General features: G+C 57.4%; 1 protein-coding gene across 2 annotated transcripts in view; it reads right to left on the bottom strand.

Moving 5' to 3' along the window:
* RBM19 (RNA binding motif protein 19) overlaps positions 1-12,301 on the bottom strand; it is a 120,897-nt gene that overhangs the window by 17,311 nt on the left and 91,285 nt on the right. The gene's annotated exons all lie outside the window — the stretch shown is intronic.

The following is a 12,301-nucleotide window of genomic DNA, read 5'->3' as shown; positions in this document are numbered from 1 at the left end:
GACAAAAAGCTCAGCCGTCCCCCAACAACCCCCCAGTCCTGCCCCATCCCCCCCCCCAACCTCCAACCACCATTTTTGCATTTCTGGAGTTCCCACCTAATGATTTTATTTTTCAATTAATTCCTTGACAGAATGCCAGCCTGCGTCTCTCCCTTCCCTGGCTGGCGCTGGCGGCCCCGTGGAAGGCACAGGCAGGCAGAGAGAAAGGCGCGGGCGGGGGGCGGGGGCTGACGATGGGAGGACAAGAGAAAGCGCTTCACGGGGTTTTGTTCCGGAGGCAGAACGTTGAGGAAAGGCCAGCCGGGGAGAAGCACGTGGCTGATGGGGGAGAAGGGACTTCTGAACGGGGCCCTGAGAAGAGGGAGGCGTGAACAGCCAGGGAGCGGGAGAGAACCGGGCCACGAAGCTCAAGGCTGGGTTCGGGGTGGAGCTGTGTGGCACAGGGCGCAGGGTGCAGGGCGGAGCCCGGCTGCCAGGACCAAACCCTGCTGCTCCTGGCTGGGCAACCTCAGGTAGGTTGCTTCACCTCTCTGGGCTCAGTTTCTGCAGCTGCGGAATGGCAATGAAATTTACTACGCCCACTGCCTAGGGTGCTTAAGAGTATTAAAAGAGTGAGCATGTGTTAAGGCCCTCACCACAGCGGCCGGCACACAGCAAGCACTCGATATAGGCTAGCCATTCTTACCGCTATTAATGGAATCTGTCGCTGAGAGCATGGGGGCAGGCCGCTTCCCTCCTCTGTAGCACAGGGACAGCAATGCCAGCTGCCGTCAGCGCCCCACCTCGAGCGCCAAGGATGTCTCACGGCCCTGGCACGGGGCAGGCTGGACATGCCAGGGAGTCAGGCCCCCAGGAGCAACCCTCCATCAGTGGGGTGAACGGGGAGCTGGTGGATACACGTCCCAGGTTCCTTGTCCCTGCCAGGGGGGACAGTTCTGCGGTGCACGCCCCGCAGCTCTCAGGGGGCCCCAGCGGGCTCGAGCCCCAGCTGCCCACAGTGGGATCTGCCCACTCCGGTCCCCTGGACTGGCTCCCTGCCTGGACCGCCGCCCAGGTAATGTGCTGGGTGCCCAAATCCGCATCTCAGGGGCTGCTTCCTGGGGAACCGGGACACCAGCATCAAGAGGTGACCAAAGGGGACGGAGCGGGGCCTTCCACTGTGGGCTCGCTGCAGAGCATCTGAATTCGCTGACATACTGTGAAAAAACCCTCAGTTACTGATGTTTACAAACAGGGAGATGTGACACGAGAATCAGCATGTCTAGTTTCTCTCGAAGCCTGTATCGAGTGTGGCAGACCTGGCCCCACTGGGCCTGTCCGCTTCCCAGCAGCAGGTGACTATGCACTCGCTGCCCCCAGGACGCCTTGCATATGAGGTGCTTTTCTCCTGCCCTGGAGGCCCCCGAGTTTGCTGCTCCCCTTGCATAAGGGCTTCCCTCTGCTAAACCGGTGCCAGAACTGACTCCAATTGCTGGGGGCGGGGGGCAGAGCGTGGAGGGTGGGATTCCAGGGCGGATCGAGGCACCCGCCAGCTTCAGACTCAGTGGCCTGCTGTCCTGCGCTGCTGGGGGACACCAGTGACACATGGACTGAGCCCTGCAGGGTTCTGGGCACCCCAAGCTGCTGGTGCCTCTGCCTGGGTCTCTCCCTCCCTGCCCCCACCCCCAGCTTCAGATCTCACAGCCCTCACGGGCAGAGCCCTCAGATACCCCATGGGCCTGCGTCCCAGGGCTGTTTACAGCAGGCGCACACTAGATGCTCAGGGAATGGAGGACGTCTTCAGAGAGGAGCAGTCTGGCTCAGGAGACCAAGCTAGTGCCTCCTTATAATATAAGGGGCTGTCTCAGGGATGTGTCTTTTCAAAACACGGCCCATCCTAAGAACTAGGCGTGAGCTGAGTCCTTGCTCAGACCTGGGGACCCACCTTGGGGACTCCCAGGAGGTGCTAAACCCCACACCTCAGTGCTCCTGCCTGTTAAATGGGGCCAATGCTTGCTCTTATGACATGGGGCCTTAGGGTTCCTGCCCTCTGTCATTCACAGCAGGGATTACTGCACACACACCACGTGCCAGCCGCAGGGCTCGGGGATACAGCAGCAGACAGAACTGCAAAGGACAAACCAAACCGCCTGCTGTGGGGGCCATGCTGGGGCTCAGCATGGGACGAGGCAGGACCTTAGCGCTGCCACTCAGGGGTCCCGCCTTCTCTGAGTCACCGAGTTACTCTTCTATTTCTATAGGCAGGACGCAGTGTGGCCCACACAGAGCAGGGCTGAGGTGAGGCATGAAGCACCTGGCTCAGGGCCTGGCATTCGGAGGTGCCAGGCAAATGCTCAAAACACTAATCAAAGGGTCCTGCGAGGCCACCCCAGAGGACCGGCAGTGCCCAGCAATCGGAGCCTCTAGGTGCCCAAGTTGAGGCTGAGGGTGGGCAGCAGGTTGGGTGTGGACTTTGTTACCGAAATCCCACCAGCGGGGTGACATCATTGTCCACTTTTTCAGATGAGGAAGTAGCCGCTCTAGGGTTTTGGGAAGTCACGTGACCACAGACTCCAAGTGAGGTCCTGAGCTCGGAATGGGCTGCTCCAGGGCCTTCCTGTCACACCGCAGCAAAGTCTAGGGTCACATGGCTCAGCTGCCTGCCCTGAAGTGAGTGGCAGACACTAGCCCAGCCCCCCCGCCCCCCCCGGAAGGAGGGACTCCCCAGGAAAGGCGGGAACAGACTGAGGCCACGTAGCAGCACCCCTGTACCTGCATCAGCAGTTTCCTTAAAGGGCGGTGGTTTTCAGCCTGCCCCATAGAATCAGCTAGAAAACCCTGATGGCTGGATCCCACCTCCAGAGGTTCTGATGCAAACGGCCCAGGGTGGGCCCTGGATATTACGACTGCTGATCGCAGTGCTAAGGACGGTGGCTCCCTGAGTGGCTGGGGACGGCAGGTGGGGCGGCCAGTGCATCGACCTCACTCTGTGGTCTGGGAGTTCCGGGGCTTCTGTGTGTGCAGCAGTCCCGTGACCGGCCACGTGCACCCCACGGACAGGGGCTGGTGAAGCCACTCCAACCTGGACCTGAGACGGCGCCGCGGGTGTGGGCTGAGCCTGGGGCCTTTCGGGCTTGGTCCTGCACGTGTTAGTATCAGTTACAGATGCCGGGACCCTGTGCAGGCCGCGGGCACCGGGAGTGTCTGTATGAAGGGGACTCAGTACAGAGGGAAAAAGGACCAGGACAGGTGGGAAGGCGTCCCCCACTCCCCGGGGTCAGGCCTAGGCAATCTTTCAATTTTTCGGGGCTGGTCAACATCAGTTCCCTGTCTCTCCTCTCTTGGCACAGGCCCTGGGGTGGAAGCAGAGGCTGAGAGGGAGGAGTTGGCAACGTCTCCTCACGGGGCCAAGGCATGATGATGTCTGCACCAGGATCTGTAAGTGCAAAGGCCTGAAGGGCCCAGGTAGGAATATGATAGGGTCAGACAGTCCGGGGGTGTGGGGGTGACTATAGGGAGGGCTGCGGACTGTGGTAAAAGGAAGCCCACCCTCCACGTAGATGGGCAGCCACTCCTCAGCCCCAGCTGTCCCGGGGGAATGTGGGACCAGGGTGTCTGGACCTGATTTTTCAAGAGAGGTCAAAATCTTGATTTTCAGGTCAAATCTTCCGATAGCAAAATAGTGGTGATTAATTCAAAATCATTTTTTTTTTTATCTTTTAGGCAAAACGAAGATCTGTGGCTGATCTCAGCCGACAGCTAGCCACTGGGCTTCTGATCCATCCTCTCTCCTCTCTGTCTAGAGAAGCCTGCTAGTTTCACTCGTGGTCAGGAAACAGTAATAAAACCTTGTCTGTGTGTTTTCCTTGTGTTTCTCTGGGCAAGCAAACCTGGCCACCCTCTACCACCAGCCCCAACCCTGGGGGGAAGCCCACCTTCCTCCTGCCCCTATTTCCAGCACTCTGGTCCCCAGGCCCCCAAACCCTCATCCAATCCGGGCCCGGGCCCTGCCCCTCCCAAGTTGCTCTGAAATTCTCCTTCTGTCAGTTTAATTCCGTGATCGATGAGGAAGAGCAGGAGAAATGGCCCGGCACAGCTGGCTCCCCCGTTAGCCCTAGCAGGGATTCCTGGCCTCGCTGGCGATGGCTGAGTGAAATGTTTGCGAAACGCAGAGAACACAAGTCAATAACAATTTAGCTGGATTGGGAGCAAGTACCTTCCCCGCACGGACAGCCGTTCCCCGGGGGAAGGGGGAGAGAGTGTGCAGGATATTGTCGGAGCGCTTGGAAATATTTCCAAAACACCACCCGGTGAGGCTTGGGGCGTGGGGGCCGAGGGAGGGGGTGACCGGGAGACACCTGCTCCAGCTTCCCTCCAGGCCCCCGGCCTCCCCAGGCACCTCTGCTGGGAGAAGCATCCGGCTCCCCTCGCGGCCGGCCATTCGCGCCCTGCGAGCAGCAGCTGTCACCTAGGAGCTGCCTGGACCAAAACGATTCCCGCTCCCCGATCTGCCTTCTCTGGATGCCGCCTGCCCCAGCTGGGAGGGTGTGAGAAGGAGTGTGTCTCCCGGCCAATCTCAACCTCTCTCCTGGTGCCACCTGCCAACGTGACCGGGAGCTGGCGAAAGGACGATACACAGCACCCTGAACAGAGAAAGTGATCGTTTTCGAGAGGGCAACAGATAAAATGCCTCCCACACTTCCCCGGAGCCCACCCACAGCCTCAACCTTTCTGGGCAGGACCCTCCGTGACAACGTGGGACAGGGTCCCTCTGCCCACCTCCCACTGGGGCCTTCGACACCTTCAGAGGAAGGGCTGCCACAGCCAAGTCTCAGGGATGGCACAAGAAGGACCTAGATCAAGGAATAAAAATCAGAGCTTACAGAAAACCTCTGTCTCCGGGTCCAGGGAAGGAATCGCGACAAAGGGATATTTTGAATAATAAATTCTGTGACTTCACATACTCGCTTGAACTTTCCCGACTGTGATTTTTAAAGCCCACTGATTATGTTTTCATGGGCAAGATCAAGGCGGCCGATTTGCAAGGGCTGACGTGGGGATCACGGGCGCTCTCGGGCTCCAGTCTTTGGAAAATGTGCCAACCTATGAATGATGAAGTTATGGAAGGGGGGCGGGGGGGGGGGCTGTTGCAGGCTTTAAATATCATCTGTCTACTGATGACTTCCAAATTTATATCTCAGCCCAGACTTCGCCCCTGAGCTCCGAACGCACAGATCTATCTGCCTGACATCCTGAGGGGAGTCCTTAATGGGTGTCTCAGACCCGACCCGTTCGGAACACCCCCGCCCACCCACCTGCTCTGCACAGCTTCGGGGTCGCACCACCGTCCTGAGCCACTCGGAGCAAAAACCTACAGAACGGCTTTGATTTGTCCCTGCCCCCCCTGAAGCAAGTCCGGCTGGCTCTAACCTTTACCAAAAATGCTCAATCCACCTGCTTCTCTCTACCCCACAACTAGCTCCACCCTTGTCCCTTTATAATGCAGAGGATGAGGTCTGACAGGGTTTAAGGCAGATCTTGCCCCCCCCCTCCACCGCCCCCTGCAAATCTCCCAGGGGTGTCAAAGCCAGGCTCCCTGCCAGGCCGGACAAGGACCCAGGAGGGACCCCTGTGGGCCTCTCTGCCTGCTTTGAACAAGCTCTGCCCCAGGGCCCCGTACCTGCAGCTCCTGCTACCTGGAATGTTCCCCCTGGACCTTTGGCTGGCTTATCCCTTCGAATCACACAGAACTACTGATGCCCAGAAAGACTTTTCCCAACCATCATGTTTGAAATCTCTCCTTCCTCGCTCCTCGCCACTGAAGAGCTCCGTCTGTTATCCTTTCTAACTTCCTCCATGGCGCTTGCTACGCTCAGAACTTGTTATTTACATTCTTTGGTAATGATCTGTCTTCCCCACTCAAATATCAGCTCCCTGAGGCGGGGCCTTCTCTTCTGTGCATTGCTTTGCCCTCAGTGTCTAGAGCCTGGCTTGATCACTAGGTGACCAGGGAAGAACTGCTGAATGAAGGAACAAGCGGAGCAAGTGAGAAGCAAAGCAACGGGGCCGCCTTTCTGGGGAAGCTGGAGGGGTCCCAGGGGTGCAGTTATGGTGCCTCTAGAATCATCTGCTCTCTGAGAAAAGGGGGGTCATAGCAGGAGAAATTAGCACCCCTGGATTCTAGATAAAGCAACTGCAGCCATTTCACACACTTATTCTGTGAGGGACCAGGTAGGAAATATTTCTGCCTTCGGGGGCCAGAGGGTCCCTGTCACAACCACTCAACTTTGCCCTTGCGGCGCAAGAAAGTGCCCATAGGTAATATATGAACGGATGGGCATGGCTGTGTTCCAATAAAACCTCATCTATAAACACAGACTACAGGCTGTGGTTTGCAATTGCTGCCTTACCGGGATTAGGAGCCCAGATGAAGAGGGCAACTGGGGTTCCAGGAAGTGCTAGAGAGAGAGGGTGAGATGAGACAGGGTTCTCTGTTCTGCAGCATCCAGGGCTGTGTGTCCTCAGACCAGTCACTAAACTGCTCTGGGTCTGTTTGCACATCAGTAAAATGGGAATAACACCTCTCTCCAGGGAGTTGTGAGGCTGACCTGAGACTACCTACAACCGCCTGGCATCATTCTCTGCACGTAGTAGGCCCTGGACAAGGCTCTCTCCCCCTTTCTCTCCTTTTCCCCTGAATTGATCTTTAATAAGAAGTCACACGATTGCCTCTTTTCAGGCCAGTGGTGCTTCGAGGCACCTGGGGAGGAATAGGTGGCTTCAGACCACACAGGGCTCCAGTGCACCGAACGCCTGGGGTCTGGAGAATGTTCCCCAGCCTCGTGGAGCCCCGGCTTCCTCACCCGTGGGGCAAACGTGAAGATGAACCGAGCTGACACTCGCACCGTACCCAGCACGTATTAGATGCTCAATTCACGTCCTAATCACCATTCCGATTGCTAGGTTCTTATTTATGCTCCTGTTCTCACCCCACAAATGGTCACTGAGCACCCGTCTGTGCTAGACGCAGGCCACGTGGGGAGGGCCTTGTCCCCAGGAAGTAAAGCCTCACAGGGACAAGGATCCTCCGGGGAGGATGAGGGGAAGAGGATGAAGGGGGAATCCAGAGGACAGGGGTGTGGGGGGAAAGTCGAATTTCTGACACTCTGGCTGAGACCTGGAGGCAAAGGGGAGCCGGGGTCGGGCTCCAGCAGTCTGCTCTGTGCTGGAGGCCAAAGACGGATGCCGACAGCCACCCGTCTGTGCCCAAAGAAAGTGTCTCTGGGCACTCTGCTAGCAGCTCTCCCACCCCAGCCTGGCTCGGGCGCGCGGGCGGGGACGGCACTGCTGCCAGCCACTTGTCATGCCGGTCATGTCTGCGCTCCCAGCTCCGGAGGTGAAAGGTACCGACGCTAACCACAGCCCATCAGTCCTCCCCAGCTGGAATAAGACAACACGGGGAAGCAGAGCCGCGCTCCCGGCCGAATAAAAGCCTGTTCGCCCGGGCCTCCCCGGCTGTGAGTGCTCTAAAACAGAGGCTTCTGCGGGCGGATTTCTTCCCTACCATTATATTCTCTCGGCTGCGCTCGCAGGTACCGTGGCCTGCCGAGGCCCTGAAAGCTTCTGGATGCCGTGACCCTGCTGCTTTGTAACACGCTCGGGAAGAAAAGGACACAGCCAGTGGCGGACGTTCCTCTTTCTTCCCTCCTTGCTCTCTCTTTTCAAACTCCCACATGCGAGGCGCTGGAGAACAGCACTTCACCTACCACGGGGCTGCCGAGCTGGAGATGAGAAATCTGATTCTTGGCCGGCAAGGAAGGGAGGGAGGGACGGAAGAAGGGAAAGAGGGAGGGAGGGAGGGAGGCAGAGGGCAGGGACAGGAAGAGGACGGGGGAGAACGGGAGGGTGGGTCTGTGGAACTTGTCTGCAGACATTTTATTCCCTTTTGAAAGCACCTCTGTCTGGTCTTTGCCTACTCAGGCCAACTTTTCAAATGACTTTCAAAGACCTGTCCTTTGCTGTTCAATTTGACAGGTGTTTTGCAAGCATCAACTTGCAGGGGGAAGTATAATGCCCTGCCATTATGCAGGGGCAGTGGATAAAGTGAAGGCTTCCACTTGGAGGGGAGGCGCTGGGGGGTTAAAATGAGCTTCTTTTAGCTGCCAGCAAGGAACCGGAGGAGCAGAGAGCTCTGGACCTGGCGCTGGGCAACCGCAGTTCCCACAGCAGCCTTGGAAGGGCAGACATCACGGTTGCTGTTCTACTGGCAAGGAACCCTCCTCCTCCTCGCCCCCGGGTACGAATAAGCTCCTACTGTGTGCCAGGCTCTGCGCTACGCTCTGGAGACACGGGGGAGCAGGTGGCATCTGCAGCCAGATGTAAACACCCCGTCCTGGGCGATGCTTCTGTGTCAGTCGGACTCATCCTCCTCCTCATTCCTCCCTCCCTCCTTCTCTCACGCGCGCCCTCTCTCTCTCTCTCTCTCTCTCTCTCTCTCTCTCTCTCTCTCTCTCACACACACACACACACACACACACACACACACACACACACACACACACACACACACACTACTGTCCAGGCTTGTAAACACCATCTCCCTACAGGCAGCTTCTCCTCTGAGCCCCACGAGTCCCCCAACCAGGTGTGCACCTTAGTCCCGCTGTGCTGACAACAAGCTGAGGCTGAGCGACCTGGCCAAGGTCACGGAACAGGTATGAGGACACAGTGGGGGACAATGCAGGGGCAGCCGCTCAGACCGGCTGACACAGACTTAGTGCAGCAGCACGGCTGAAAGCACAGGCTGGGACCCCGGCTCTCCCTTTGGTAGCTGGGTGCCCTTGGGCAAGTTACTTGCCCTCTCTGTGCCTTGGTTTCCTCATCTCTGAAACAGAGAATGACAACAGCACAGTGAGTCCTCTCTTAACATCGACGGGTCCACAGGTTCTTAGAAACCGTGACTTTAGTGAAATGATGTATAATGAAACCAATTTGACCCTAGGCTAATTGATATAAATAACACTTAAAATTCCTATGGCGTATTTAAAAAGACCCAAACGCTTCTAATACTGAGCACTGAAATAAATGTGAGCTGTATATACATTTAAGAAAAATTAATAAAAACAAGTAAGATAATTATTTACCTGCTTGTTCCGGTTCAGGGGTGTGAGTGGCTGGAGCCTACGCCAGCAGCCCAGGGTGCGAGGCGGGAACCTGGCACTGTCACCCCTGTCCCCGACACTGGGACAACATAGACAGGTCTGTTCTAACAAGCACATCTTTGGGATGTGGGAAGAAACCCAAGGACCCAGAGAAAACCACATAGACAGGAGGAGAACACGCAAAGTCCACAATCCCAGCCGGGAATCAATTTTGTTTTTTCTCATCAATGTTATAATGAAGCGACATTATTTGAGGACCTGCTGTAATTGCCTCCCAAGATTCTGTAGGATTAATACCTATGAAAGTCTATACGGAGATTGTACCCAGCCCCCAAGTAAGGCTAACAGATGAAGATTATTCCAGTAATAATAATAATTCGTATTATTTAGCTTAAACTGCAAATTGAGCTCTCTACCCTGACCCAGGTGCCTCAGGGACCCGGCGGGGCACGAGGCTGGTCTCGGAGGCCGGGAAGCCCTGGCCCACCAGCAGTCTGTTCCCCAGTCCCTCCCGGGTCGGTGGCTGGGATGTCTGACAGGCTGAGCCCCCAGGAGCAGGCAGGGACACCCAGGGCAGCGCATGCCGGGTACACCGGCCACGGTAAGGGCTTCGGCTGGTGCCAAATCTCCACTCTATCTGCTCCGGCCGCCTCCCACTGTGCCCGAGTGCGGCTTCTAGGCCACGGTGGCGTCACTGGAGCGCTTCCTGCCAGGCCCTGCCCAATGGCGATGATGCCTGCCTTTCATCCATGCCCCACGTTCCACGGGGAGCCCTTTGTCGCGGCCTCCACCTGAGGCCTGAGTGCCTTCCTGGCAGAGTTCGGGGCCGCGGCCTGGGCGGGGGGAGGGGACCGGGCACAGACACCACCTGCCCTCAGAGTCTGCCAGGGCCCTGGAAGCTCCGAACAATGTGGATTTAGACACAAGCATGCTGGGCATTTTTCGCCACAGGCGGAGGGCACAGAGCGGGGAGGGGACCCGGGCACGAGGGCAGGCGGCCAGCAGCCCGATTCTGAACAGTCAGGGCTGCCGTGGACACTGCCTGTTTCCCAAAGAGATCAAACCGACAGCGGGTGTGTCGGTGGGGAGAGGGGTGACATCTCCAGGCCAGCGTCGTGCTTCGGCGGGAAGCCCCGTCTCCTGCAGCCCCCTGCGTCCCCGCCACGTGCCCTGACATCTGTGGGTCACCACATAAGCAGGGTGTTTTCTATCTGGTCCCTCCAGTCCCCTCCTCTGTCCCCAGGAGAGGACGGCATCACAGGGCAGCCAGGCGTCTGGCTGACGATGGGATGGCCCACGGTGAGCTGTGGCAGGAGTGCAGGGGCTGCAGGAGACAGAGCTGTGGCTATTTCTTCCCCAGCAACGTCCCTGCTTTGCTGCCATTCTCTGGCAGTAGCTGTGTCCCTAAAGTGCCCACTTATACCTGCCCCGAGGCTCTGTGCTGTGGCCCTAGAGCCTTCTGTGGCTCCGTCAGCCCCTCACACACCTCCAGGGTGAATTCTGCTCCCTGCTGGGACCCCAGACCACTCACCCTGGGCACTCAGGAAGTGTCTGTTAATGCTCAACTCTGGACACATTTGGGAGCCCAGCGCTGATGTGCCCCCCGAACCCAGCAGGGCAGAGGGACTCACGAGGGGTGGCAACACACGGCTGGGTCCTGACACTCAACACCGCCCTCTGGGGCCTTACCTCACCTCTGCACCTCACTTTCCTCATCTGTAAAATGGGGACAAGGGAACACGCACGCCACAGGGCCTTCTATGAGCACATGCTGTGTCAGTCCTAAGAGGCCACACGGCGTTTTTCATTATGATTTGTTGTCCCCTCCCTCCCTTTCTGAAAGGGACCCTGCAGATCCGGGCTCTTGGTCTGGGTGAGCGAGGATGGCAAACAGCAGGCAGTAAACGTCCGCACGTCCCAGACTTAACGAAGGCCCAAGACTTCTGTTTTCTCAAGTGGCGTTTGCTCATATAATGCAGTACGGGGAGGCGGGTGGGTGGGTGGGCTGGGCGGCTCTAGAGTCGGTCTGGAGTTCAAGTCCAAACTCCGCCAGTTTCCAGCTGAGTGGACACAGCACTGCCTGCAGCTGCTGAGGCTGCCGTGAGGCTGTGAGGACAGACTCACTTGATAAACGCTGGCCGTCACGAGTCACTGCAATGCCTCCCTGGCCTCAGTTCTCCTGGCTGTAAAACGGGGCTGGTGGTAGCCCTCTCGCAGGCTGTTTGGAAATTAATGAGAAGAAGGAAGCAAACAAACTACTGTCTCTATCACTGTTATTATTGTACCTGTCCGGTGTGGGCTGACCTGCAGAAACGCTGCTGGCCTCGTCTCCCCATGGGGGCAGGGCACCAGTGCTGTCTCTGGAACTCGATTTATCGAAGGGGGCTTGTCTCCAGTGCAGGGCGGGAGTGCTGAGCCTGCACTCCTCACTGGGCCCGGCGGTGGGTGGTGGGGAGGACGGGGGAGGCGGCCCCCGCCTGCACTCCAGGGAGAGTCTCTTACACAAACATTTGCCGATGGGTGCATTTGGGCCTGTCAATGGATGTCGATAAGGACAGGTTCTCTTTCTGCATGTCACATTTGGGGACGTACTGAGCTGTGAGCTTGCCACTGTGCATTCAGCTTTCACCTCTCTGGGTTTCACGAATTCGCTTGGGCTCGAATGTTCCCCCGTCCAAGATTGAGGGCCCGGCAGGTGCCAGACACTGTGCCAGGCATGGGGCACCCAGAGAACTGATCACTAACAAAGATGAGCACGACACAGCATCTATGTCGGGAGGCACAGGTCCCGTGAGGATAACGAACCACGAACAAATATTACAACATGACAAGAAAGTATAGGGACAGAGGTGGGGAGCAGAGGATGGAGCAATTACTGATAACTGGGGAGGGTGTGGGAAGACAGAAGGCTTCCGGGAGGAGGTGTCATTTGAGCTGGGTCTTGAAGGCATTTACCAGGTTAAAAAAAAAAAAATCAAGAGCAAGGCATTCTAAGCAGAGGGAACTGCATATGCAAAGACACGGAGTCCTGTCTGCCGTCCGAGGGACAATGAACTTTGTGGGAGATGTGTTGGGGAGGAAAGATGGATCCAGGGAGACCCCCAGCCTGGGCGGGGGCATGTGATCCGAAGGGCACAGCAGGCTGGGCTAGGTCAAAGAGC

Source organism: Lemur catta, chromosome 21 (genome assembly GCF_020740605.2).
Source record: "Lemur catta isolate mLemCat1 chromosome 21, mLemCat1.pri, whole genome shotgun sequence".
In the NCBI taxonomy this organism is placed as follows: domain Eukaryota; kingdom Metazoa; phylum Chordata; class Mammalia; order Primates; family Lemuridae; genus Lemur; species Lemur catta.
The sequence above is the reverse complement of the archived record's forward strand: the minus strand, read 5'-3'. Positions and strand labels throughout refer to the sequence as shown.